This window comes from Armigeres subalbatus, chromosome 1, assembly GCF_024139115.2.
Source record: "Armigeres subalbatus isolate Guangzhou_Male chromosome 1, GZ_Asu_2, whole genome shotgun sequence".
Classification (NCBI taxonomy): Eukaryota; Metazoa; Arthropoda; class Insecta; order Diptera; family Culicidae; genus Armigeres; species Armigeres subalbatus.
The window spans coordinates 130,200,235-130,225,499 of record NC_085139.1 but is presented as its reverse complement, the minus strand read 5'-3'; the positions used below and the strand labels follow the sequence as shown (position 1 = coordinate 130,225,499).

Here is a 25,265-nt window from a genome sequence, read left to right as displayed (position 1 = left end):
CATTTTTTGCCGAAAACAAATCGATGAGAATCCCCACCAATAGGAATAAACATAAAATCTGAAAACTTCCAAGCTCATTTTCTCAGCTTGATCAAAATGTTACATACGCCGATTTGAAAAAGTTCCCGAGATTTGGCAATTTTAGCAATAAAGCCCAGCTGACGATTTGCTTTGGAAATTATCGCTGTACGGTAAGAGTTGAATGTCAGCTTTGGATCCAACATGACTCCAAGATCGGAAACCATCTCAACACTTTCAAGTGTCGTGCCGTATATCCAGTAATAGAAAAATATTGGCTTCTTCAATCGATGGAACATCATCATGGAACATATCGGAACACGGTTCCGATGACACCAGGCAACAACGATATCCAGCAAACTTTGTAATCAGCGACAATCGTCGCAGCATACATGATTTTGCAATCCAGTCCTAGTTTTGCAGCGATATCGTTGCAGTATAACGTGAACAACAATGGTCCTATGTTGCCTCCCTGGGGTACAGCAGAAGCACTGCAGAAGGACAGTGAAACACAAGAATCAATTTTCACTCGGAATTTCCTTCCAGTTAGGTAAGAGCTGAACCATGTAAATTTTGTGGAGGTATCGAGACGAAAAAATTTGGTCATCAGCGCTGTGGTCGATCTTATCAAAGGCTGCTTTCAAGTCGGTGTAGATAACATCTACCGTGGGGGACCGAAGTCCGTACAGCACCGAAATCCGTTCACTTCGTGAGATATCACTACATTAAAGGGTGTTTAGGGAAATACAATTACAAATAAGCCTCGGCCTGAATGTCTCCTTAATAAAGACACAAAAAAAAGTTGCAAATAATTTATCTTATCCTAAACTTATACTTGACAGTAAGATTTCTGACCGTTGAAATGGAAAATATGCTCTGAAATTAAAATATCACAATTGCCAAACCAATTGAATGAAATTAAAAAATCACAATTACCAAATCGCCACCCAGAAAACGTAAAGTTTCAGCAGCCATTTTGTTGCGCGCCGGATATAATTGTACCGAAATGACTGTGTTTAATTTACAAATTGCAGTAAATAGAGTAAGATCAACAGAATAATCATCATTCCTTTCGCTTCTCAAGATGTGTATTGAATTATTTAAAGTGGTAGCATGCCTAATCGGTCTGCTTCATATTAAATATTTAGTTAGATATTAGCTGTACGGATTCTGATACGAATTCCGTCCACGGTGGATTATTAAGTGGTTAGGTGTACGGGTTTCGATTCACTACGGTACTTGAGCCTTGCTTTCCATGGCATTCATGCAGGTGTTAGTAAAAACAAGCAAGTTCGTAGTGACCGACCTTCCTGGCATAAAACTGTGCTGATCTGTTGAGATGTACGCAGCAGATAAGTTTGTTATCCCCCTGTAGTTTCTGACTTTCCTTCTGACATAATTTTTGAAGAGAGGAAACATTTAAGATTGCTTCCAAATCTCCGCAAAGATGCCATCTTCGAGTGAGCGGGAGAAAAGGTCAAAAACAGTGGCACAGCGGAAGAATAAAATAGATGGAATCCCATCTGGATACGGAGACAGAGAGCTTTTTTGCTTCTTGACGGCTGCGATGACCATTTGGGGGTGACCACGAATGTTGTTAGGCTAATCAAGTCCAAAGGAACGTCTAGTGAGGCGGATGCAGCTTCGACATCGGTGACAGAGCTTTGATTGAATACACATTCAAAGAATCTAGCGAAGAGCTCACAACATTCCGCAGATGTTTTCGCTTCAGAGTTGTCATACGTCACTTTCTTTGGAATAGATGAGTTTTTCCTTCTACTGTTAACGAACTTCCAAAAGCTTTTGGGACTACGTTTGAGATTGGTTTGTACTCTCATAACGTGGGTCTCCAGAAGCCTGGCGAGCAAAGGCGTAGGATTGCCAATTGTCCGTTATGCCAACGTCCGTTATGCCTAACGTCCATTATGCCTAACGTACTTATGCCTATCGTCCTTATGCCTTACGTACTTATGCCAAACGGGGTATACCCGTTGCAAAGCAGGCCAAGTTCCAGTTGGAATGTAGAGCCATTGAAGAAGAAGAAGCTTCAAGCTGCGATAAGTATTACTAGCACGTTGGAATCAGAGTTTGCTCTCGCGAGACCGTTGCGCACTGGCATTTCTTTAGCGTTTCGACTTTCTAAGTAACGAGGTACTCCAAGCAGGTGACTTTGGGTGCCGTTGAACAGGAACATTTGCCATATATTGCCTTATAAATGATAATTTTCATTTAAAAATCCTGATTAATCCACCTAGCGGTGGCCTTTCTCGTGCAAATAAAAATTTGTATTTTTCTCCGTCGAGTGCAACTTGTTGCAAGCAAATCGGTTGAGGATAAGTGCCCGAAAAATGAGTTACACTTTTTTACGCGATTATTCCGTAAAAAAAATATTTTGACCGTAACTTCCGACCCCATTGTCCGATCATGTGAATGTGCAATAGGAAATAATGGGACACTTTCTGTAAATTGGTTGAGGATAAGTGCCCGAAAAAGAAGTGACACTTTTTTACGCGATTTTTTCCGTAAAAAAAGTATTTTGGCCATAACTTCCGATCCCATAGTCCGAACATGCCAATGGGTCTCCGGGTCTTCTATAAAAAGTTTGTTTTTGGAGCCATCATATAGCCTTTACGTATACTTAGTATACGAGAAAGGCAAAAAGTAAAGTGCGGCAGACTGGGTTAGAACGGGAGCGGGCCATTTGGCATAAAGTCATTTGGCATAAGGTCGTTTTGGCATAAAGGCCATTTGGCATAACGGTCATTTGGCATAATTGTGACCAGCGTCAAAAGTGAGGGTCTTTTGGCAAAATTTTTCTTTGCGTTCGCTAAATGGTGACTAAGTGGTGCTGGAAACACCCCGAAATAGTAAATATAACACCCGTCGTGGGGCCCTCCTTAGCCGTGCGGCAAGACGCGTGGCTACAAAGCAAGACCATGCTGAGGGTGGCTGGGTTCGATTCCCGGTGCCGGTCTAGGCAATTTTCGGATTGGAAATTGTCTCGATTTCCCTGGGCATTAAAGTATCATCGTGTTAGCCTCATGATATACGAATGCAAAAATGGTAACCTGGCTTAGAAACCTCGCAGTTAATAACTGTGGAAGTGCTTAATGAACACTAAGCTGCGAGGCGGCTCTGTCCCAGTGTAGGGATGTAATGCCAAGAAGAAGAAGAAGAACACCCGTCGATAACAATATTGAAAAGACATTATCCTCTCGTAGAAAGAATGCATTTGCAATGCAATGCAAAAGTAGGCGCATGCCCGGATTAGAGCAATGGTGGATGTAATCCCTTCTTTAAAAGTAAGCGTGTGGCCGTATTATGGCAATGAAGGATGTGATCCCTTCTTTAAAAGTATGTGCTTGTCCGGATTATTGCAATGGAGGATATGATCTCTTCTTTAAAAGTAGACGCTTGCCCGGATTAAGGTCATGGTGGATGCGATCCCTTCTTTAAAAGTATGCGCTTGAATGGATTACGGTAATGGAGAATGTGATCCCTTTTTTAAAAGTAGGCGCTTGCATGGATTATGGCAATGGAGAATGTGATCCCTTCTTTAAAAGAAGGCGCTTGCCCGGATTATGACTAGGTTGGATGTGATTCCTTCTTCAAAAGAAGGCGCTTGCCCACATTGAGGCAATGGTGGATGTGATTATTTCTTTAAAAGTAGGCGCATGCCCGGATTAAGGCCATGGTAGATGCGATCCCTTCTTTAAAAGTAGACGCTTGCGTGGATTATGGCAATAGAGGATGTGATCCCTTTTTTTGAAAATAGGCCCTTCCCTTCTTAAAAAATAAGCGCTTGCCCAGATTATGACAATGGTGCTTCAAAAGAAGGCGCTTGCCCGGATTGAGGCAATAATGGTGGATGCGATATTTTTTTTAAAAGTAGGCGCATGTCCGGATTAGGGTAATGGTGAATGTGATCCCTTCTTTAAAAGAAGGCGCTTGCCCGGATTATGACTATGGTGGATGTGATTCTTTCTTTAAAAGTAGGCGCATGCCCGGATTAAGGCCATGGTGGATGCGATCCTTTTTTTAAAGTAGACGCTTGCATGGATTATGGCAATAGAGGATGTGATCCCCTCTTTAAAAATAGGCGCTTGCCCGAATTATGACAATGGTGCTTTAAAAGTAGGCGCTTGCCCAGATTGAGGCAATGGTGGGTGTGATTCTTTCTTTAAAAGTAGGCGCATGCCCGGATTAAGGCCATGAAGGATGCGATACCTTCCTTAAAAGGAGGCTCTTGCATGGATTATGGCAATGGAGGATGTGATCCCTTCTTTAAAAATAGGCGCTTGCCCGGATTATGACAATGGTGCTTTAAAGGTAGGCGCTTGCCCGGATTGAAGCAATGGTGGATATAATCCTTTTTTTAAAAGTAGGTGTGTGACCCGAATTGTGGCAATGGTGGATGTGATTCCATCTTTAAAAGTAGGCGCTTGCCGGGAATAAATCAATGGTAGATGTGATCTCTTCCTCGAGTAGCACAATGCACAATGGTCCCAGAGTCGAATCTAGCAAGACAAAAATGTTTGCGCCAAAACTATTAGTTTTAGATATATAGTGTCTTTGGGAAAAAAAATTCATATTTTTTGACGATTTTTTTTCCATGTAATGAAATTAGGGTGGTACCTATATTTCAGAAGTTCATAATATCAACTTTTTAATTTTTTGGTAAAGACTTGTGCAATGTTCCACAAAGTTGTAGAGCAATTAATTTTGAGCAACTTTGCCGAAGAAATCATTTTTCTATCACTTATGGTTCACAAGTTATGAGCTTTTTAATAAATACGTTAGGGCGGTCCCTAAAAATCGGTATTCTTCACATAACTTTTTATACATTCATTTCTCGCATGAACTTTGTTCCGAGCACTTTTAGGACTTTTGAAGACGCACATTTTTGTTAAAGAACCATGGATCTATCTCTTATAACAAAAAAGTTATTCGAGTTTTTGTATGAAAAACATGTTTTTTTCATATGCGTATATTTCAAAATGGAGCAAACCGATTTCAAATCTATTGGTTCTATTAGAAAGCTCACACTTTTCTGCGTTTATGGTGGGAAAACTGAGAGAGCGTTTTTTGTTTGAAGCGTTTTATTTCATTTTGAAAAAAATATGTTTTTAATCGAAAAACGGCTATAACTTGATAAATAAACGAGATAGGTCCATGGGTCTTCAACAAAAAGATATGTCTTTAGAAGTTCTAAATGTGGTCCATACAAAGTATCCCTCAAAAATCAGTACATAAAAATATATTTAAAAAAAAACGGTTTTCGTAAGGAAATAAACGTTAGATCGGCCAAAGTAGGCTGAACTAGAGAGCGCATTTTCTCGGTTCACCGGTTCATTCATACTGAATGTTTACATACGCGTTGAGACTGCCATGTCTTTTGTGTGCCATGCTAAACATCAAACAGAAAATCAGGCTACTATGCATATTAATGGTAGTAGCTTGGTTTTCTGTTGGATGTGTAGCGTTAAAAATACGTCACTTTTGAAGTATAGCCTTTGTTACAAGCCTATCTTGTTTTGATTAGTTTTTTTTTCGGTATCGCCAGTGGGAGAAAGCGAAGATGACCAGTGGTTAGCTACTGAAATGTTTTTATTACTATTACGTTAAAATCAAATCTTCACATTTGGCCGCCACGTGGTGCATCCTAGCGGTGAATGCTTGGATAGCACGTGCTATTTGTACTGCGGAGAAATTGTTCACATCTATGAGAGCTTTGGAAAATGATCACGAAAGTTGTAATTTTTGTTGCAAGGCACAATAACGTCAAAAAAAATCATACGCTCTGTCGACCAGCCTACTTTGATCTAACTAACGTTTATTTCCTTACGAAAACCGTTTCTTATAAATATATTTTTATGTATTGATTTTTGAGGGATACTTTGTACGGACCACATTTAGAACTTCCAAAGGCTCATCTTTTTGTTGAAGACCCATGGACCTATCTCGTTTATTTATCAAGTTATAGCCGTTTTTCGATTAAAAACATATTTTTTTTCAAAATGAAAAAAAACGCTTTAAACAAAAAACGCTCTCTCAGTTTTCCCACCATAAACGCAGATAAGTGCGAGCTTTCGAATAGAACCAATAGATTGAAAATCGGTTTGCTCCATTTTGAAATACACGCATATGAAAAAAACACGTTTTTCATACAAAAACTCCAATAACTTTTTTGTTATAAGAGATAGATCCATGGTTCTTTAACAAAAATATGCGTCTTCAAAAGTCCTAAAAGTGCTCGGAACAAAGTTTATGCGAGAAATGAATGTATAAAAAGTTATGTGAAGAATACCGATTTTTAGGGACCGCCCTAACGTATTTATTAAAAAGCTCATAACTTGTGAACCATAAGTGATAGAAAAATGGTTTCTTCGGCAAAGTTGTTCAAAATTAATTGCTCTACAACTTTGTGGAACATTGCACAAGTCTTTACCGAAAAATTTAAAAGTTGATATTATGAACTTCTGAAATATAGGTACCACCCTAATTTCATTACATGGAAAAAAATCGTCAAAAAATATGAAATTTTTTTCCCAAAGACACTATATATCTAAAACTAATAGTTTTGGCGCAAACATTTTTGTCTTGCTAGATTCGACTCTGGGACCATTGTGCAATGCAGATTGATTTGGTTGCAGTAACTTATATGTGACTTGATTGGTTTTAGTCACTCGTCTACGACAAGTGTATTGCTTGAGTTTTTAAGGTTAGGCGCTTGCCCGGATTAAGGCAATGGTGGATTTGATCCGGTCTTAAGGCGCATGCCCACTTTAAAAGTAGGCATGTGGCCGGAATAAGTCAATGATGGATGTGATCCCTTCCTCGGAAGTAATTCTGCCGTTTTGTTATTTCGTTCTTCCGGAAAATGTCTAACATCAGTCAAAAACTATCAGAATAGCCTCGACCTGCTTTATCTACGCTAAACAATACATGAAATGTCCCTTTCGCTTTCACAGTTCGAAATGATGCCAAATGTCCGTTATGCCAAATGACCCACTCTTTTCTTGCAGTTCACCTTATGCGTTACATGTTTATAGAAACCACGAAAAAACCGCGTAAACCCCGATAACTTTTAATGATGAAATTCCTATTGACGAATAAAATCATTCCAAAAACCAAATATATGTATTTGACAAAAATGTGGTTTACTTTTTGCCATAAAAACAAAAAAAAAAGATAAAAGGTGTATCGAAATAAAGTAACCTACCATCGAAGTGTTCCTTTCCCTACATTACCGCCTAGCTAAATCAAAAAAGTTCCCATCTGCACTTGTTTCGTTTACCGTCCGTGGTGCCGCACCCGGACCCGAAATGTGCGTGTTTATTGGAGAGAGCATTTTAGCAGAGTGACTACTGACTTTACTGCCTACCATTCGGAAAAGCACAGAATTGAGTTTGCTAAATGGGGAATGCTTGTGAAAGGCGCCTGGGTCAGGCTTCGCTTATTGTGCCGAGAGTGTACTAACTGGTGTCAGGTTCTATTTTTGGGGTGATTATATGTGTGAATGATTTAGAGCATAGCCGTTAACAGTTTTAGCATGGTTTACTACTTTGTTTTGTGAAAATTGTTCAACAATTGTACAAATTTTACATGTTCCCAAAATCTTTACAGCAGATTATTGAATATTTTATTCATAAAAAAAAATTAGTCATACTTTGCAGGAAATGTGTGGTGCTAGTTTACGATTTTAGCCGTAAAATTCGCCTTTAATTTCTTTTGAAAATCTAGTACCTAATTGGTCTTTGACATTCAATTGCGTTGCATTAAAGTGAACTGTAATTTACGAACTTATAATAAAATTTAGGAAAATTTCTACAGGTCAAATGAAACAAATCTGAGAAACAAGAGTTATAACTCCATCAATCACTGCGTGTCCAATTATTGACAAATATCACGGTAGTCCTTCGGGGTGTTCTGGTTCGAACATGCTGTTATTTCACCATTCAGTTCGACTTTTCAATGGGTACGATTGCTGTCGTGAAGCTGCCACATCGTTCAGGAAAATGAAGTGATTTTTGAATTGGCAACTGGTGCTCTTGCTGTAGGGCCAAGAGACGAATGGACTGGACAGTGAAAAGCAATGACGCACGATTCAAAGCGATCAACTTTTTTTGTGTGTGCAAATTTCAATTGAGGCATTCTGAAAGGTTATTGATCCGAAAGTAACAAAAAAAAAATAATGCAACAACCGCAAAGTTCTTTCGTCCGTTAGCAATCGTTTTATGAAAATGTACTTCGCTCACTGCTTTGAGAACGGTAGAACTCATTGTTGTGGTCGACTCAACGTTGTTTGTTTGACGTGTTACACAAAGTACTCATAAACCCTAATTCATTATTCTCGTGATAAGCACGAAAGCCCTTTACTTCATCTAGAGCTCGCCAATACACTGACCGTATGGAGCGTTCGGTCACTGGTCGATAGACAAAAAGATTTTATATTTTCTTAGAATTCATTCTCCATTGACTTGACAACCTCACCTTCTTGTATGGCGTCCATTGCCATGTTGACTAGCGGTAATTGAAATTGATTCTCCGAAATGCTGCTGCAAAGGATAAATGATTCAAACGATTCAATTTCCAATTAGTGGGTTTTACGTAAATGTTGACACTTGTCCGATGGAAGCTGTTAATTGAGATTGAGAACGATCCTATTCATAATGATTGTTTAGAAATTGGTGGAAGAGTACAACATTATCTCAATAAAATTAATCCGAATCTTTGTATAATGTAATAATATTGCATTATTTTGGAATAATCATCTAGTTGAAATCAAGTAAATAGTGAATGGAAAAATAAATAGTTTTCTATATGCGGAACAACGTAGTATCGCTAGGTGCAAAAGTGAGTTGATGCCTCGGCTAATGCCATTCTGGGCTACGGTGTTCTAGAAACACGATGTCCGATGGGAAAAAACTAGGGCGAATAATTTTTCATAACGGCTCAAAATCATTTGCATGTTCTTCTATATAGCACCAGACCCGTGCTCGGGAATAGCGCTGTTGGTCGAGACGGAATTAATCCAAAAAGCTATCTTTTATTTGGTTACGGAAACGCTGCTACCACTTAGTACCCACCAGTCGGTGCTGTGCCATGCGATGCGCCTTTGGGGGAAGCTGTCTGACGGAATTAAGAACGCACACTGCCCTCTGGCAGCAACAGCAGTGGAGAAAAACGTGCAACAAAACGCAGTAGGGGTGCAGTGCATCCTGAAAATTAAACCCGACACAGTCACCGCAGCACAGCAATGGCTCACAAAAAGGTCACGACTTCTTTTTTTTTGTTTCGAGCGTGACAAGGTTGGGCCCAAATGTCCCTGTGGTGTTGGCCGGTTGATGCAGCCAAAGAGAGAATCGCAACCAGACATACACACACACAGTCACAGATAGGTACAGAGGACGAGGAAATGTGTTTTTGCACGGAACATGATCCAATTAGGAAGCGGAGCTGTATTTTTTGAGTCATCGTTACTGTCCTCTGTGAGGTTCTGGGAGAATAACGATTTTGCAAAAGTTGCCCTAACTTCAGTTACTTTAGAGGGAGAAAAAAGCGCAAAATAAGGTAGTTTTGAGCTGCAGTACGTGATTTTGTTAATGTTCGTAGTGGCCGGTGCAGATTTGGACTCTTCTATGCGTTTTTTTTTTCACAGCATAGCTACTGTTGGTGGTATTATAAAGTCGATGGACTGAGCAAATGATTTGTTCATTTTCATTTTCTATTACCATGCATATGTTTTCTAAGCATATCAAGAAGTAGATTATTAGCGGGAGACTCCCATTCAACCTGAAGACTATAAGATAAAACATCAATACTACCAGTGCATAAGACAAAACAGTTCGCAAAAACAGAAAAAAGGTTTGTAATTGAGATGCTCGTGTGTTGCAATTGATTTTTTTTAATATTTCATTTGTGTGTTTTTTTTTATTAATGTATAGGTTCATCACGTAGTTGTATTTGTAGTTCTCGACCTCGAAAATCGTCTGGTAACTGGCGTTTGTTGTTTGATTGGGAAAATTCCAAGATTATTTGGTCACAAAGTAGGAAAGGGATCGTCGCTTTGAAGGCGTTGAAGTCATTTGCTTTTTTGCATGATTGCATGTTCAGATAAGTTAAAATATTTAGTGATGACTTGAAACAGATTTTACGACCATAATGATTTGTTTATTGGCTTAATCAGTCAGTTCTGCTCAAAGAATTAGGGAGTAGATAATTGAAAATCTACAGATTGAAAGCCGTTCGCTAGGGCGTGAACTAGTTTGAAGCGATAGAGTGTGAAAGGGAGGCATTGAGACAATCTATTGAAAAGGCAAAAATGGGCTTCCCGAGGGAAACGATAGGTAGTGATTTTGAAAATTGTTCAGCAGCATATAAGCACAAAAGCATATGGAGACGCATGGTACATTTTTGCGATCTAGTAACTAAACTTTTTATGCAAATTTCTTCACATCCATTTCATTAAATAAATTAACAAGTGTGCAAGAATTTGTATGGAACATGTATTATAGGAAACCTAAACCTAATTGCATGTTAGGAAGAACATGTTCTTGATTTCCATGTCGAATACTGCGATCAAGAAATCATTAGAATCATGATTTCAAACAGCAGGTTCCCGGTTCCCTTCCAAGCGATTTTTTCACAATACTTCAACGGTTGTCTTATCCATCTCATCTAGTTTTCTGTAGTTTGCTAGTTTAATATATTCCTAGGGATCCCTTTTTTTGCTAGATCATCTGGTCGGGGTTCTGCCAAATCACACCAAGCGCCAATGAAAAGTTTCCATTTTTTTGCCAAAGTTTTCGTGTAACAGATTCATTTAATTAAAAATCGCATCGGACATCGCTCAACTCTATAACTGAGGATATCCTACAACAAATGTACGTTTGAATTGTCCTGAAATACTTTCCGTTTTCCTTTTGCAAACAAAATATTACAATTCAATCAAAAAGCCGCTTGGTGCGGTTTGGCTGAACCCCGACCATCTGGAGTACAGTAGAAAATTTCGATTTCCAAATTTAATATGAGCAAAATTTGTTCAGAGGAACTTCATCATCATTTGATCAAGCAGGTCTACTACGCCTGGTTTCAAACCAAAATCAAACCCTGGTATCGAACCGAAATTGGCACTACGCATGAACTGGAAAAAGAAAGTTCATGCAAATGCTTTGTGGACGAACGACGCGAAACTCTCATGCAGCAACAAACAAACGAATGAAGAAAAATAGTGTGACAATGTTGATGTAAATTTTTTGGCCTACTGTTTCGATGTGTATGCAGCACGAAATTTAATCGAACAAAATAATGTTTTGTTATAGAGGGTTTAAAAAACGAAATAACTATACAGAAGCAGCAAACATTGTGTTATTTGGTAGTCCAAAAAAGTCGCAAATGCATTGCCTGTGAGTAGGGTAAATGTTTCAATAGTGGAGGAACTAAGCACGTTCCAACACTATTTATTCTCCCAGAATAATATGGAATTGTATTTCACCTACCTTTTTATTTGCATTCGAAAGCTCTCCGCTTCTATTTTTATATTGAAATGCTCGTGTTGGAAGAGAAATCATTTTTTAAGCCTAAAATTACAACTTCAATTACTGGTACAATGTTCCAATAGTTGCGATATTTCTTAATTTGCGTTCCTATAGTTACGAATCCCATTGTTTTTCAATGAGACTTGCAACTATACTGCCGCTAACCGCAAGTCGAGCACATCTGTATATGGGGCTCCATATACAGATGTGCTCGACTTGCGGTTAGCGGCAGTATAGGAACACTACCGCAACTATTGGTGCATAGACGAAAAAATGTTAAGGTATTTTGATGATATTTACCTGTTTAGAAGGGCTATCAAAGATATTATGGCTCGGTTCGTAAACTGACAGATATACTAACTGTTTGACAGTGTGGGTTGCTGCGATTGAATTGTAAGTTTAGAGTATGCTATACTACCGCAACTATAGGAACACCCACGACTATCTGAACTTTTACCCTAGTCTTATAAAAATACATATTACAGAGAACACGTAATAAAGCTTTATTTGAAAAGTCGTGAAAATGGATTGGAATGGAAAATTGGATCAACATGCCTGGGCAAAACGCCCCACCTTAACCAAAGACGTTTTGTAGCTCTTCATTAGTATTAGTATTATCTATCCCATACTAAAAAGGTTAAAAATTTCTATGCACCTGACATAAAAAAACATGAGTACATTTAAGCAGGTTTTGAATTTCATTTCAATAGTTTCCATATCATTTGGAAGCAACTGCTGCTGGTCTCACCGCGTTTGTGTCCAGTTGGTAAGGGCATAACATCTTGCCTACACTGGGGCGTTTTGACCAGTGAAACATATTTTCGAAAAACGTTACATTTTTGAATATGGAAGCAATTATATACCATATTAACCACTGAGAAAGGTTATTTTTTTGCCCAACTGAGTGCTCCAGTGCAAATTTTATAGACAGTATTGCAGGGCTGTGGGCTTCGTGGCCGTGTGATTAGCGACATCAATCGTCTAGAAGCATGGGCTATAAAGCGTGGATTCGATTTTCACCCCGGTAAGGAGGACACTTTTCGTGATCGTGAGGGGTGTTTTGTGTTCTGCCCGTTGTGTTAGGTGTTAAATGTTCAGTCTGTACGATCTCTGGTCGAAGAAGGTGTTCCTGTCTTTCAAGTTCACCAAAAATATTCGAAAATATGTTTGTCGTTATTTGACACAACAAGTTATGATTAGTGGAGTACTATAGAAGCAGGTGAGTGTTCAACCCACTTCTCACACCTCAGACCTTCACAGTCACATGTTGATCTGAGGTGTGAGAAGTGGGTTGAACACTCGCCTGCTTTTTTAAGGGTGGACGCAGTATCTAATTGAGTACAATATGACTAATCTTTCCAGAATAATATTTGGAGACCTTTAACATCTGCATGAAACTAATTTGGACTGCTTATCTAAACATGCAATCATGCAAACATGCAAGTGACTTCAACGCCGTTAAGACGATGATCCCTTCCCTACTTTGTGTCCAAATAATCTCGGAGTTTTCCCAATCAAACAACAAACGCCAGTTACCAGTCGATACTAGAGTCCGAAAACTACAAACGCAGCACATGAGCACCGTGAATACAAAATTTCTGTCGACCAGTGTTGGACTGAGCGCTTGAAGCCCTCTTGATTGTGCAGATAGTAGTTGAAGTCAGAAGGGAGGTAGTAGTAGTGAAGTGGTCTGAAGCAGTATTGGAATTGCTCTGCTTCGATATGTTACCGGCGGGTAGCAGTTAAATATTTGTATATTTATTATTTAATTATTTATTTGGACAATTGATTACCGAACCAAAATGGTTGAGTTGATTTGATAGGCTCATAATTTGCACCACAATGCAAGTGAATAGATTTTGGGATTTGCCATTCATTATCGAAATATACCTCTCAGCAGTTCACAAATCAGGATCTGCAATCGATCACCGGCCAAGTCCTTATAGTCAGTTAGGAAATGAGTAACATTCGACTGTATAGTAATTGTTGCTACTAAAGACCGAGAATACCTCTGCATCCCCACAATACCACGGTAGAAATGTTTTGTTTATTGTGAAGGATAAATAAACTAAAGCATAGATCAATGATTCACCAAGAAACGAGATATAGTCCATATCACATTTCTTTAAATTGGGGATAGCCTGAGGTTGAACTCACGACATCCTGCTCCTTGAAACACGTTTAATCGCGAACAAATTAATTTATTTTTCGACCACACAAAACAGAACTAAAAACCCGCATCCACTTTCGATATGAAACACGTTAAATCGCGAACTGATTATTTACCGTGCAAAATCAAACTTCGGACGCTTAAGCACTTTTTGCTATGAAATCAATCTGTTAACACACATTTTAAGTCTCACCGTTCTAATTACCATCACAATCATAAAGCATATAGCTGATCTTTGTAACACGGGATTAACATGTACGAATTATTGCGTAGAATCCTTGCGATTAATAAAAATGTCCGGCTTCTGTTTTACTCAAACTCCGGACAGCAGCAACAATGGATTCATATTTCGGACACAACATTTCAAACTTCGGACAACAAATTACACAATATTGAGAAGAAAAAATGCAAATGTTTATCGCTAGATAGCTCAGACTGACATTCAATTATTTCGTCACATTGAATTAACATGGATTACTAGAATGAAACTATCCTAAATAAAGCTAAAACTATGAGCCCTTTCAATTCAGCTGGATGAAACATTTCAATGACATATTTCTGAAAACCTCCCATACAAATTGGAGTGTCCGAAGTTTGAGTATGTCCGAACTTTGATTATTCACGGTACTCTTCAACTGTACAAATCAGTACTAATCCTGAATTCGCTTTTGATACGAAACAAGCTCAATCGTGAGCTCTGTCATTTGGCATTAAGCCGTTTGGCATAATGGTTGCTTGGCATAATGATCATTTGGCATAATTGATATTATAGCTTTGCGATTGATGAGTAACATCAAGCCATTCATCTTCGTTGATTCTATCATGAAACATTGGACACCTTAATTATTTAAGACAAGTTTAGCACTTCCCATTTAATTCCACCGCGTTTTGTTTGTTTTTTTTTTGCAGATGCGTATTTCGACAGTATTCCGCACAGTTGCGGTCGAAATAAGTTTCTGTAAAGATAACAAAACGTGGTGCAATTAAATGGAAAGTATGAAACTCGTCTTAGACAGTTGAAGACATTCCAAAAGAGATGATTTTTTTTTTCTCAAAATTGGACATATGATTGTACGGCGCGGTAAAAAAGAATAAAAGACGTTCCTATAACAACTGGAATATTTCAACTGTTGACACACCTACTAGTGCAATAAACATTCTTTGAATTAACGTGACATTACACTATGGTCCAGGATACAGTTTTACACAGAAAAATGCATTTTAAGCCAAAACGATATTTTTTAGAAAAAAAATTTGTTCTATAAAATTGTCCGGTGGTCATCACATAAAAAAAAATATCGTAATACTGACATGTAATGTTCTACAAGGTTGTAGCGCAGTTGATTCCAATAAATTTAGCAAAAAAAAGCTTTTTCTGTAGCCCTTGAGTTGGCTGATTTAGAGCAATTTTACCTACTTGGATTAGGGTGTCCCTCTAAAAAGCAGTGTTTTTGATATTATTTTTTTGTTTTCGATTTTCGGGAAAGTCGTCTTCGGATGACTTTTAGAGCTAAAAAATGCAACTTTTGATGTATCAATATGCTCAATAATATCTTTTTCCGATCAAAAGTTGTAATAGTTTTTCTGTCAAAATTACATTTTTTCATAACTTGATATTTCCGATTGGGGCAGACCAAAAAATATGTTCACACGGCATTTGATACAACAATCCATATTATTTATTATGTCAAAAAATTGGACCCTCTTCCGGTCGCTTGTGCCCCGAGAAACCTCCGAAGGCGAGTTGTGGGGTCAATAATGGACTTGAACAGTTGGGGGTGTGTCAGCGTTGGCCCTCGCTGCCACGATTCCTACACAACGATACTTCACATTTCGAATTTCCAGAGATATTTATAAATAAAAAGCGTACTTGTTACACCTGAATTAAAAGAAGGAATCACATCCTCTCTTGCCTTCTGTTGGGCAAATGCATCCCTCAAGTGAGCAAATACCCTTTAATTCGGGTGATGGAATTAATATAGAATCATATTCTTCCTTGTCTTCTGCCGGGCAAAAAAGGTAGTAAGTGGAAAAGGCTGTAACCGTTCGCGAATTGTTTCGAGGTGATTCTAAAGCAAGGTGGCTTAAGCGCCTCTCTCGAAGAGAGACCACCGGTCGTGTTCTCTATTTGCCCGACTTTTACAGACCCTTTACCTCTGGGGACTCTCGAACGGTCGCTGACTCCAAAATTACTTACGCTTAATATCGCTACGCTACCAGAACACGCTCAACCCACTGAAAAGAGAACGGGAAGCAACTTTCGAAGCCAACTTTCAAACTGTAGCCACGGCAAACGCAATGGGAGTGAATTTTCCCAGCCCCGTGAAACGAAATACAACTAAAACTCAAGCTAACTTCTTCAAATTACTTAACGGCATTTATTCTCTAATTCGGGTTGGACGTATCGGTACGGAATGGAAAAAGAAAGCTAATCATGGCCATGAAATAACAAGCTCACATACCTGCGCAGGTTTTTACTTCTCGATGCACTGATGCGTTGGAAGTACTCCGCCGAGAAGATGGCGACTACTCGCAAACACTTCTAATCACCAGCCGTTCCCTTAGCGAAATGATCGAGTTCTTGTCTGAATTTTATAAAGAAACTTATCCTTTTGAAAAGTCGTCAATTATTTCAAATTTGCGCCAAATAAATTTGAAATGGCGACAAAGAGTGCGCGCCTTCGGTGAGTCGATAAAACGAGCACATGAGAACACTACAACAGTACATGATCAATTTCAGGACACAAACCTCGTAATCGACATACAAATAAAAATTCAAATTTCTTTTCGTCCGGTTTGCAAATTATTTACGTAATGTAATGTTTCACTATTTAATTAATTCCATAATAATAACAATAATTTTACTTAAAAAGAGAAAAACGTCATAAATTACTATTTTGACTTAATTAAAATTTATCGAAAAAACGTAAAACGTTACAAGGCATATATAAAACACAACATCTTTCTTTTGATGTAGAAGCGACAATAATTATAATAAATTGATCATATTTTACGATAGAACTGAAATTGGTGATTTCATAATTATTATGCCGAATGACCATTGTGCCAAATAGCCGTTATGCCAAACGACATTATGCCAAACGACAGTATGCCAAACGTCGTTACGCCTAACGACTTTATGTCAAATGACCTACTACCGAATAAACTATTTTGTCGTGAATGCCGTTTGGCCGAAACTGCCATTTGTCATACAGGGCCTCCTGGTGAAAAATGACATTTGGTTAAAATAGTTTTTGATCTACAATCCAATTTTTAGACCAGCCATGTTGTATGTTGTGCCAATATGGACTAGTTGCTGCAATTCCAGAAAAAAGGCACTTCAGAGGATTCAAAATAAAAATAATAATTGCCATTGCAAAATAGATAAAGTTGCCTCTCTGGTATAATACCAATGAACTTCATAAAATTACTAATATTGAGACACTGCAATAAATGTCCAATAAAATCATTTCCAACTTTAGACAAAAATCGTTGTAATCTGCTATTCCAAAGATAAGCTATTTGTACCTTTTCGTTTTAATAAGGTCAAGTTTATGAAATTAGTAAACATTGTAATTTCTACATGGTTCAATTCAAATAGAGGATAAATCTTTACTGCCAAAGGCAATTGAAATGTATTAATCTCTATGAACAAAAATGAGTTTGCATTTGAGGCAATATAACTCACAAACGGGAGGACTGAGGCAAGATTTGCTCAGTAATTTATTCGTCTTGGTGTCAGTTGTGTTTGTACATACAAAAAGTTGATCAATTTGACGAAAACAATTTTTTTTTCCCAAGCGCAACGGTTTCATGAGTTCTGAAGAAAGCATTCAAGCTCGAACTGGAATCGATCTAGAGTGCGACGTGGTAATCAATAAACGAGAATTCCGGAGGATTGTTTGGATATTCAAGGAATCCTCCGAGATTCCCAAAGAATACTCCAATGACTCCAAAAAAATCCTCCAGGGCTCAAAAATATTCCTCCGAAATTCCCAAAGAATCCTCCGGGACTCTCAAAGAGTCCTCCAAGATTCACAAAGAATCCTCCGAGAATCTAAAAGAATCCTTCACGATCCCCAAAGATTCTTTTGAGATTCCCAAAGATTTCTCCGGGACTCCCAAGGAATCCTCCGGAACTCCCATAGAATCCTCATGGACTTGATGAGAATCTTTCAGGACTATCAAAGATTTCCCAAAAAATCCTCCGAGATTTCCAAGATTTTTAAAGAATTCTCCGGAACTACGGAAGAATCCTCCGAGAATCCAAAAATTCCTCCGAGATTCCCACAGAATTCTCCGGGACTCCCAAAGGATTCCCCAGAACTCCCATAGAACTCTCCGGGACTTTATAAGGGCTTTGGGACAAAAGATCGAATGGCCAAAAGATCGACGAGACAAAAGGTCGAAGGAACAAAAGGTCAAATGCAAAATATTAAAAATCTGTATTTCTGAACACATTAAAGATACAAAATATACGACAACATGTTTGGAAACATGCTTCCAATGCAAAATCTAGCTTAAAACATTTTCCAGAGATTTCTTTTTCTTTATTTCATGGGCAGTATTTTAATAAATTTTCGGCCACCGGGCGATCATTTTATGATTTTTATCAGTTCTCGGTACGGTGAAGCTGAATAATTAGTTTAACGAGTACTAACGAGTATCATGCACTTGTAACACGTGCTGCTCATTACAAAAGAAGCGATATCCTGCATAATGTGCAGAAACACGGCGAGCATTCTGTTGAGTGTGCGAGTACATGTTTGAGTGAAACACATTAGTTTTGGTATCTTTATATCAGTGTCGTACAATGAACTATTTCGCCGCTATCCAACACGACTTCCTAGACATTACCTTCCCGAGCATGGAGATACAGAAGATTATTAGTCTCTTGTTGAAATGAGTGTCAAAGTAATAATTAATCCTCATCCTTTATTAGATGTGGATGATATTGATTTTAATTCAACGTGACACCGTTATTGATTTCAAATTAAAAAAAATACACCAAAAATATGAAGCGTACATAGTAAGAATGGCCTTTCAATTACAAGCAGTGCATAACACAATTAATTGCAAATTATTCGGCGATTCAGCCGTACGAGCAATAATGTTAATTAACACTCAAACACATTTTGTATAACACTAACGAAAGAACATCAGCATGGCACACAGCATAACCATGGTGCATAATCAATGGTTTATAATCATGGTTAGGGCTGTGCGGTAATACGCGCGGCCACAAAGCAAGACCATGCTGAGGGTGGCTGGGTTCGATTCTCGGTGCAGGTCTAGAAAATTTTCGGATTGGAAATTGTCTCGACTTCCATGGGCATAAAAGTATCATCGTGCTAGCCTCATGATATACGAATGCAAAAATAATAACCTGGCTTAGAAACCTCGCAGTTATTAACTGTGGAAGTGCTTAATTAACACTAAGCTGCGAGGCGGCTTTGTCCCAGTGTGGTGATGTAATGCCAATTAGAAAAAGAAGAAGATCATGATGGTTATGCATATTGATGGTAGAAGTTTGTGTTAAAATATGTGGTCGTGGATTTAAATCAAGAACAGTCTGTAGGCCGGATATCCTATCCAAATCGCTAAAAAAGATATCTTGTGTTACAATTTGCTTGACCTTAGATACATTGATTTCATTATAAAGTCTTACTAAGTTTTTGAAAACATAGCCCAATCCTAACCCTTCTTCTTCGTCTTATTGATATTTCATCACAGAGGGGGATAATAATATAATAATATAATAATATAATAATATAATAATATAATAATAATAATCCTCCGGGATTCCCAAGTTAGTAAGAAATTTCGATTGCGCGATTTCTCCTTTCTGCACGGCATGAGTGGTATGCATCATTTCTAGCATAACTTTTCAAAATTACCTAAGCAATATTTTTTTTCATGGTTTAAGTTGAATATTGCAATCAATAAACCAATATGAAAGTTTTTAATTGCAGTACTCTTATTATTTCATGAAAAAAAATTATTTACGTCATTTTGAAAAGTTAAGCGAGATTTGTGGTCACACGATCATGACAATCAACGTTTTCAAGAAAACAAAGCAATAAAAGTTTGCGATCGATGTTTTTTTACAATTTAAAAGTGATGATTATGACAAAACTAAAAATTGAATGGAATTTTGGGAAAATCACTAAATAACCTGAAAAAAAGTAAGTTTTTTTTCTGACACTTGTTTGATAGTTTGCAAAATTATTGTACTCAAAAAGCTAAGACTTCATACTTTCGTTCTATGTCCTAAACTAGCTTCTACGACTTATGATTAATAAGATACATGAAGGAAGTTTTGATCTAAAATTAAAACATAGAATTATGAATGTCCAAGGGCTTGACGACCCCTCCCCATGGCTACTGCGAGTTAGGGGGCCTGCCTAGGATGTAGTGGGGTTTGACAGTGGGCTCTGTTAAACCTCTACAAAAAGCTGCATGTGTCCATAAGCAGGCCCTATCAAACCCAGTCAACACATGAACGTATATGGTGTCGTGTAGGATGCTGAAGTGCAGGCGATAGAGGTACTTTTCCACACAACATGTATGTATATCGTCTTCAATTTAGCATCTTGTATTGCACCATGTGCGATTTTATGTAGACTGTTAAGCGTTCGTGTGCCGCTCCAAGCGCACAAGCCCAACACGAGTGCCAACCGGCACATCAGGATTAATACCAGTGAGATCCTGATTACGGTATACTGGTCAAGGCAAGTGACACACACACGCGCGCGAAGTAATGCAAAATAAACGACATGTAAAATGAACGTAAATTTACATTCTTACTTAACGTCAAATAGAGATAAAATAAGGGTTGCTGAATAACATTAGCTTTCCGATTACCGTCAACTGGGGAGAAGATGATCATTGAGGTGAAGATGATCATTTGATGTGTCAGTCAAAAGTGCCAATTTTTTTTATGAAACGGTAGTCAACAATATTCTCCGTTCAAGTAATGTTACTGCTAGGTAGAAATCCGAGTTTTTCGATTATAATCATGAAAATGTATTTTGTGGAAGAAAGAGAGAGAAAGTCATAAATGACGCTATTTTCGTTTCAAATATTGACTTCGTTGACTTCTTTACGTAGTAAACTCAACATTCATACAAATAACCTAGTGTATTTTGACTACTAGGTCATAATGATTTTAGTAGAGTTGTCTTGATCAACTTCACCCCAAACCAGAATTCTCAAAAAATGTGTGATAATTTAATTTATTTTAATAAATGCGAACGCATTTCAGAAAACTAAAGTTGTTGAATATTGCAACGTATAGCAGTACATGTTTTGAAAATATTTGTTTCGATTTAAAATGTAAACACACATTGTTATTGCATGTTTTGTCTTAAAAATGATCATCTTCCCCCCAGTTGACGGTACTATCAATTATTTTCAATTTTAATCCCGTTTCTTTTTTACTTTTCTTACGTTAATGAAATGATAACGCGGGCGCCTAATCCGAAATTCAAATGAACAATCGCTCACTTTGAGCGATTGATTGTTTATTCTCGCGAAGAATGAACAATTGAACAAATTAAGGAAATGCTAATACTGCTGTGTAGAAGTTTCATAGGTCACATTACTTTCCATGGTGAATCCCGATCTATGTTACTGATAACCCCACCCAACTAACACTACTTCCTTCCCGTGGTAAATGTGGAGATGCAGAGGTATTCTCGGTCTCTAGTAGCAACAATTACCACACACTCACATTCCCTCCCTTTCCCAACTGACTGTAAGGACTTGGCCGGCGCCGTTATTGATCAACATTTGCGAGCTGCTGAAACGTGCACTTCGAGAATAGTTGGTAAATCCCAACCACTATTCAATTGGATCGTAGTGCAATTTGCACCAGTTCTGATCAATCACGGAGTAGCAACCATTGATATGTACAGTCAGTCTAAGCTAAGCTAAGCTAAGCTAAAATTAAAACATAGAATTATGAATAACTCACTTAGCAGTGATTTTCGAAACCATGTTCCATGGGCACTTTTTCATTTCCTAGGGTGCCCTAACTGCCCCCAAAATATACACATTCGGGAAACAAACGCCCAATTTAGTTGTGACGAAGTTTTGTCACGGAAAGAACACTGAGTGATCGTATAGGAGAGTGATAACTCAAAATAACCAACGATCACGTTGAAGGTTGAATTGTAATTGCTTTATTCATAACTTGTCGAATATAAGTTTACCTACTGAAGACATCTGAGCTTGGATCGATATTTGAATTAAGAGAGAGTGAGAGAATGAGTATAGCATGTTTAATTGGGAGTGCCTAATGGAGAAGGTGCTGACAACAGCTTGTCTGTTACAGGTAATGCTTGTGCAATCAATTTGATTTCATGGGAAAATATTCTATGAGAAACTTAGTTGAAAAGAAACTTGATGACATGAGAAATGCACATGTCACAGTTTGTATCGAATTGAAAAGGGCATAAAAAGCTAGATTTTGTCTCATTTAAGGTAGTTGCGGCATCTAAGTTACATGAATAAATAAATAATTAAATAATTTTGATAATTCATCGTACGATGAAGGCGCTATTAACGTTCAATCAAATAATGTTGCATACAGATCTCGGACATCTCAACAGATATTTGGGGATACCATTCACACTCGGCGGACATAACCCACTTCTATCCGGAGAATGGGAAAGTTCCTTCTGCTTATCTGCGCTATTATTTTTTCAAACGCATGCACCAGCAAAAGTTAAGAACAAGTACACTATCCTCGCTACACATTTCCTCACATCAGCACGTACTAAAATCACTTACTTCTGGTCCTTCTTAACTTCCGCTCGTTGTGCGGTGCATTCTACCACGGCTGTGTCGGCGAGGTTGAAACTAGAAACTTGTATACATGGTGATAAGATAAAAGATCAAAAGTATTCTGATCATTCGGGTTATTGTGTGAAAGCTCCCGGGAGCAGACTGCCAACAAGAGTTTGTAAGTTAGTAAACATCCGTTGTGCTCCTGCTGAGTGGGAACACGTGTTGGACCAGGGAAGCAGAACGCCCAACGAAAGCAACTTTAGATGAAAGAAAAATTCAATCTGCTCCAGATAGTTTCGCATAATAGTTGGCGGTTTAAAAGAGCTGTCGCTTTTAATTTTTATTTTATTTAAAGAGAACTTTGTTCTCATACAGTATCGTACTTCAAAGAATTCTGAGAATATTTTGAGTTTCTCTTTTCTAGAATCTTTTCATACCCTATGCGAGCGGACAATCATGCTCATGCTATAGATTCTTTTAATACCCTATAAAAGGAAAAAAAATAAAGCTGCATTTAGTGTACGTATCTAATTCAAATGTCTCTGTATGAGATGAAATATATTGATGATCTGTATATTGATGAAATAATCTCTCCAACTATGAAAAGTTAGTTTATTTTTAATTTACAGTAAGTAACTTGATCCGCAAAGAATATTGATTACAATTTGTCAGATGACAACAATTCGAATTGATTTGGCTTCATATATCGAAAAGATGTAATTTCATGTGAAAAGAACTGGAGCATTTAAAAATTCACTTATGACCAGTGGTGTAATTTATCAACAATGCCTGCTGAGTGTGATTCTTTTGTTTTGTATTTTTCTCTGCTCCTCTTTGCCTCAGTGTTGCCACTTATTTTTCGAACCTCACCTTCATTTTCAGGCGTAAAAATCTTTTTCACCTTTATTTGTGAGCAAAAAATCTTGAAAAAAATCTTTATGTACTTAAGGCTGAAGCGCATAACATCGTTCGTTATTTCGCCCGTCAAATTTGACATTTTCCCGTGGATAAACTGTCAAATTCGACGAGTTGATTGGCGAACTTGTCTTTGTGCTCCAGGCTTAAACTTAATTAGGTGCTTAATAGCTGAAATATTCACTTTTTTTTTAAATGTACAAATGTTTTTAAATCTGTTGGGTTTTTTAGAAGCAGGTAGATATTTGTAATGAGAGTATATTTTGAAACGAGTTTCGAGGTATTTTTGTACCATCCCATTTATTGCAAATCAAGGTGATCAAAAGTTATAAACCTTTCTGGTTTGTAGTGTGAATATTTTGACTTTTTGCATTTTGAATTGAATTGCAACGTTAAAGCCATCTTGGCAACTCCTTTCTTTTTAACATAACATTTTTTAACGCAAAATAGCATTAATCGTGCTGGTATACCGTATATATATTCAGTCGGTTACTAACCAAAGTTTTAATAAAGTTATTCGGACAAAACAGCCTTTTGACAGCTGCTGCCGAATGAGGGATGAGATAGAAATGTTGATGAACTTTCTTAATAATGGAAATACCAGCTTTCCTTCTCGCCGTTTACCGCCCAGCGATGTCTCGCAACTTTTCGTCGTATCGGCTTGCTCTTCGATCTGATTAGTTTTGCAAAGATTTGCACCCCTGAGCTCCCGCAAAAGTTTGGAATCTTCTTCAGGATCGAACTGAGACTGGTAATGTTCTCCAAATTTTTTGGATCGATGAGTCAAGCTTTCTTAAGAACGGGATCATTCAAGAGTTTGATTGTTTGCTTCACCAGCTCCACAAAGAAATTACATGCGAGAGAATAGAAAGTTACGTTCAGCGGTTAATCAAGATGTCCTGCCAGATTATTTGCCGCTAGCCCTACGTAGGTCTTCATTTTCTCGTGAAGATGTTGTTCAAAGTTTTGTAAGCCCTTTGTGATATTTTTAAGAAATTCATCTTTCTAGATGTTGGAAAGGATAATCAGATAAAGCGATTTATTTTTACTGTACATGTTCGTATACTCAAGGCTTTCAGATTGAAAAATACGATTGACTATATTAACAAGCAGTAGGTCATCCCGAGTAGAAGAAAATAGCTGAATTATATCAAATGTTGATAAGATAGTAAAATGAGATATGAACATGATTGATAAAAGAGATAAAAGATCAAACGACAATATCAATATTTTGCATGAAAATATCATGAGGAGATAAATTTATGCTATTTATAATAAGAGATCAGTATCATGTGCCATTAGTTAGTTCTTATCCATAGCATATCTTGATATTTAAATGATATTTCGGTGCAAATTTTTGATATTGTTGCCTGTTCTTTTATCTCTTATATCAATCAAGTATATATCATGTTTTTTACTCTGTTCATGACTTCTACCAGGGATGGGATCGTAGAGGTCTTTCAAGTGATAGTATTCACCCATGCATTTATATAGGGCCGTCGCTTTCACACAGCAGCGAGTGAACTGAATAGACTGTCAGTGCGGGCTGCGTGTGCAATGAGAAGAGAGGTCTTTTGTTTACTTTATCTCTGATTGTTGCTGCTAACCATTTTCAGTTTTCACTGCTAGGAAGTGAGTGTGAAGAGGGAATGGTATCAATATTCAACAAATTTCAGTCACTGAGATTGAGAAATCGCACCCCTGCTTATGACCGCTTCCAAATTCACGATACCCAATGGACTCTGGGAAAGCTTGATTGTGATAAAATATGTGTTTATTCATATGACATGGCTAACAAATTATTCCCACAAGGAATATGTAATGTGGATTTG

The 25,265-nt window shown here is 37.7% G+C and overlaps 1 protein-coding gene across 1 annotated transcript in view; it reads right to left on the bottom strand.

Annotated features, from left to right (window-relative positions):
• Positions 1-25,265, bottom strand: part of LOC134206349 (protein sidekick-2-like) — a 403,216-nt gene that overhangs the window by 294,571 nt on the left and 83,380 nt on the right. The window lies entirely within an intron of this gene.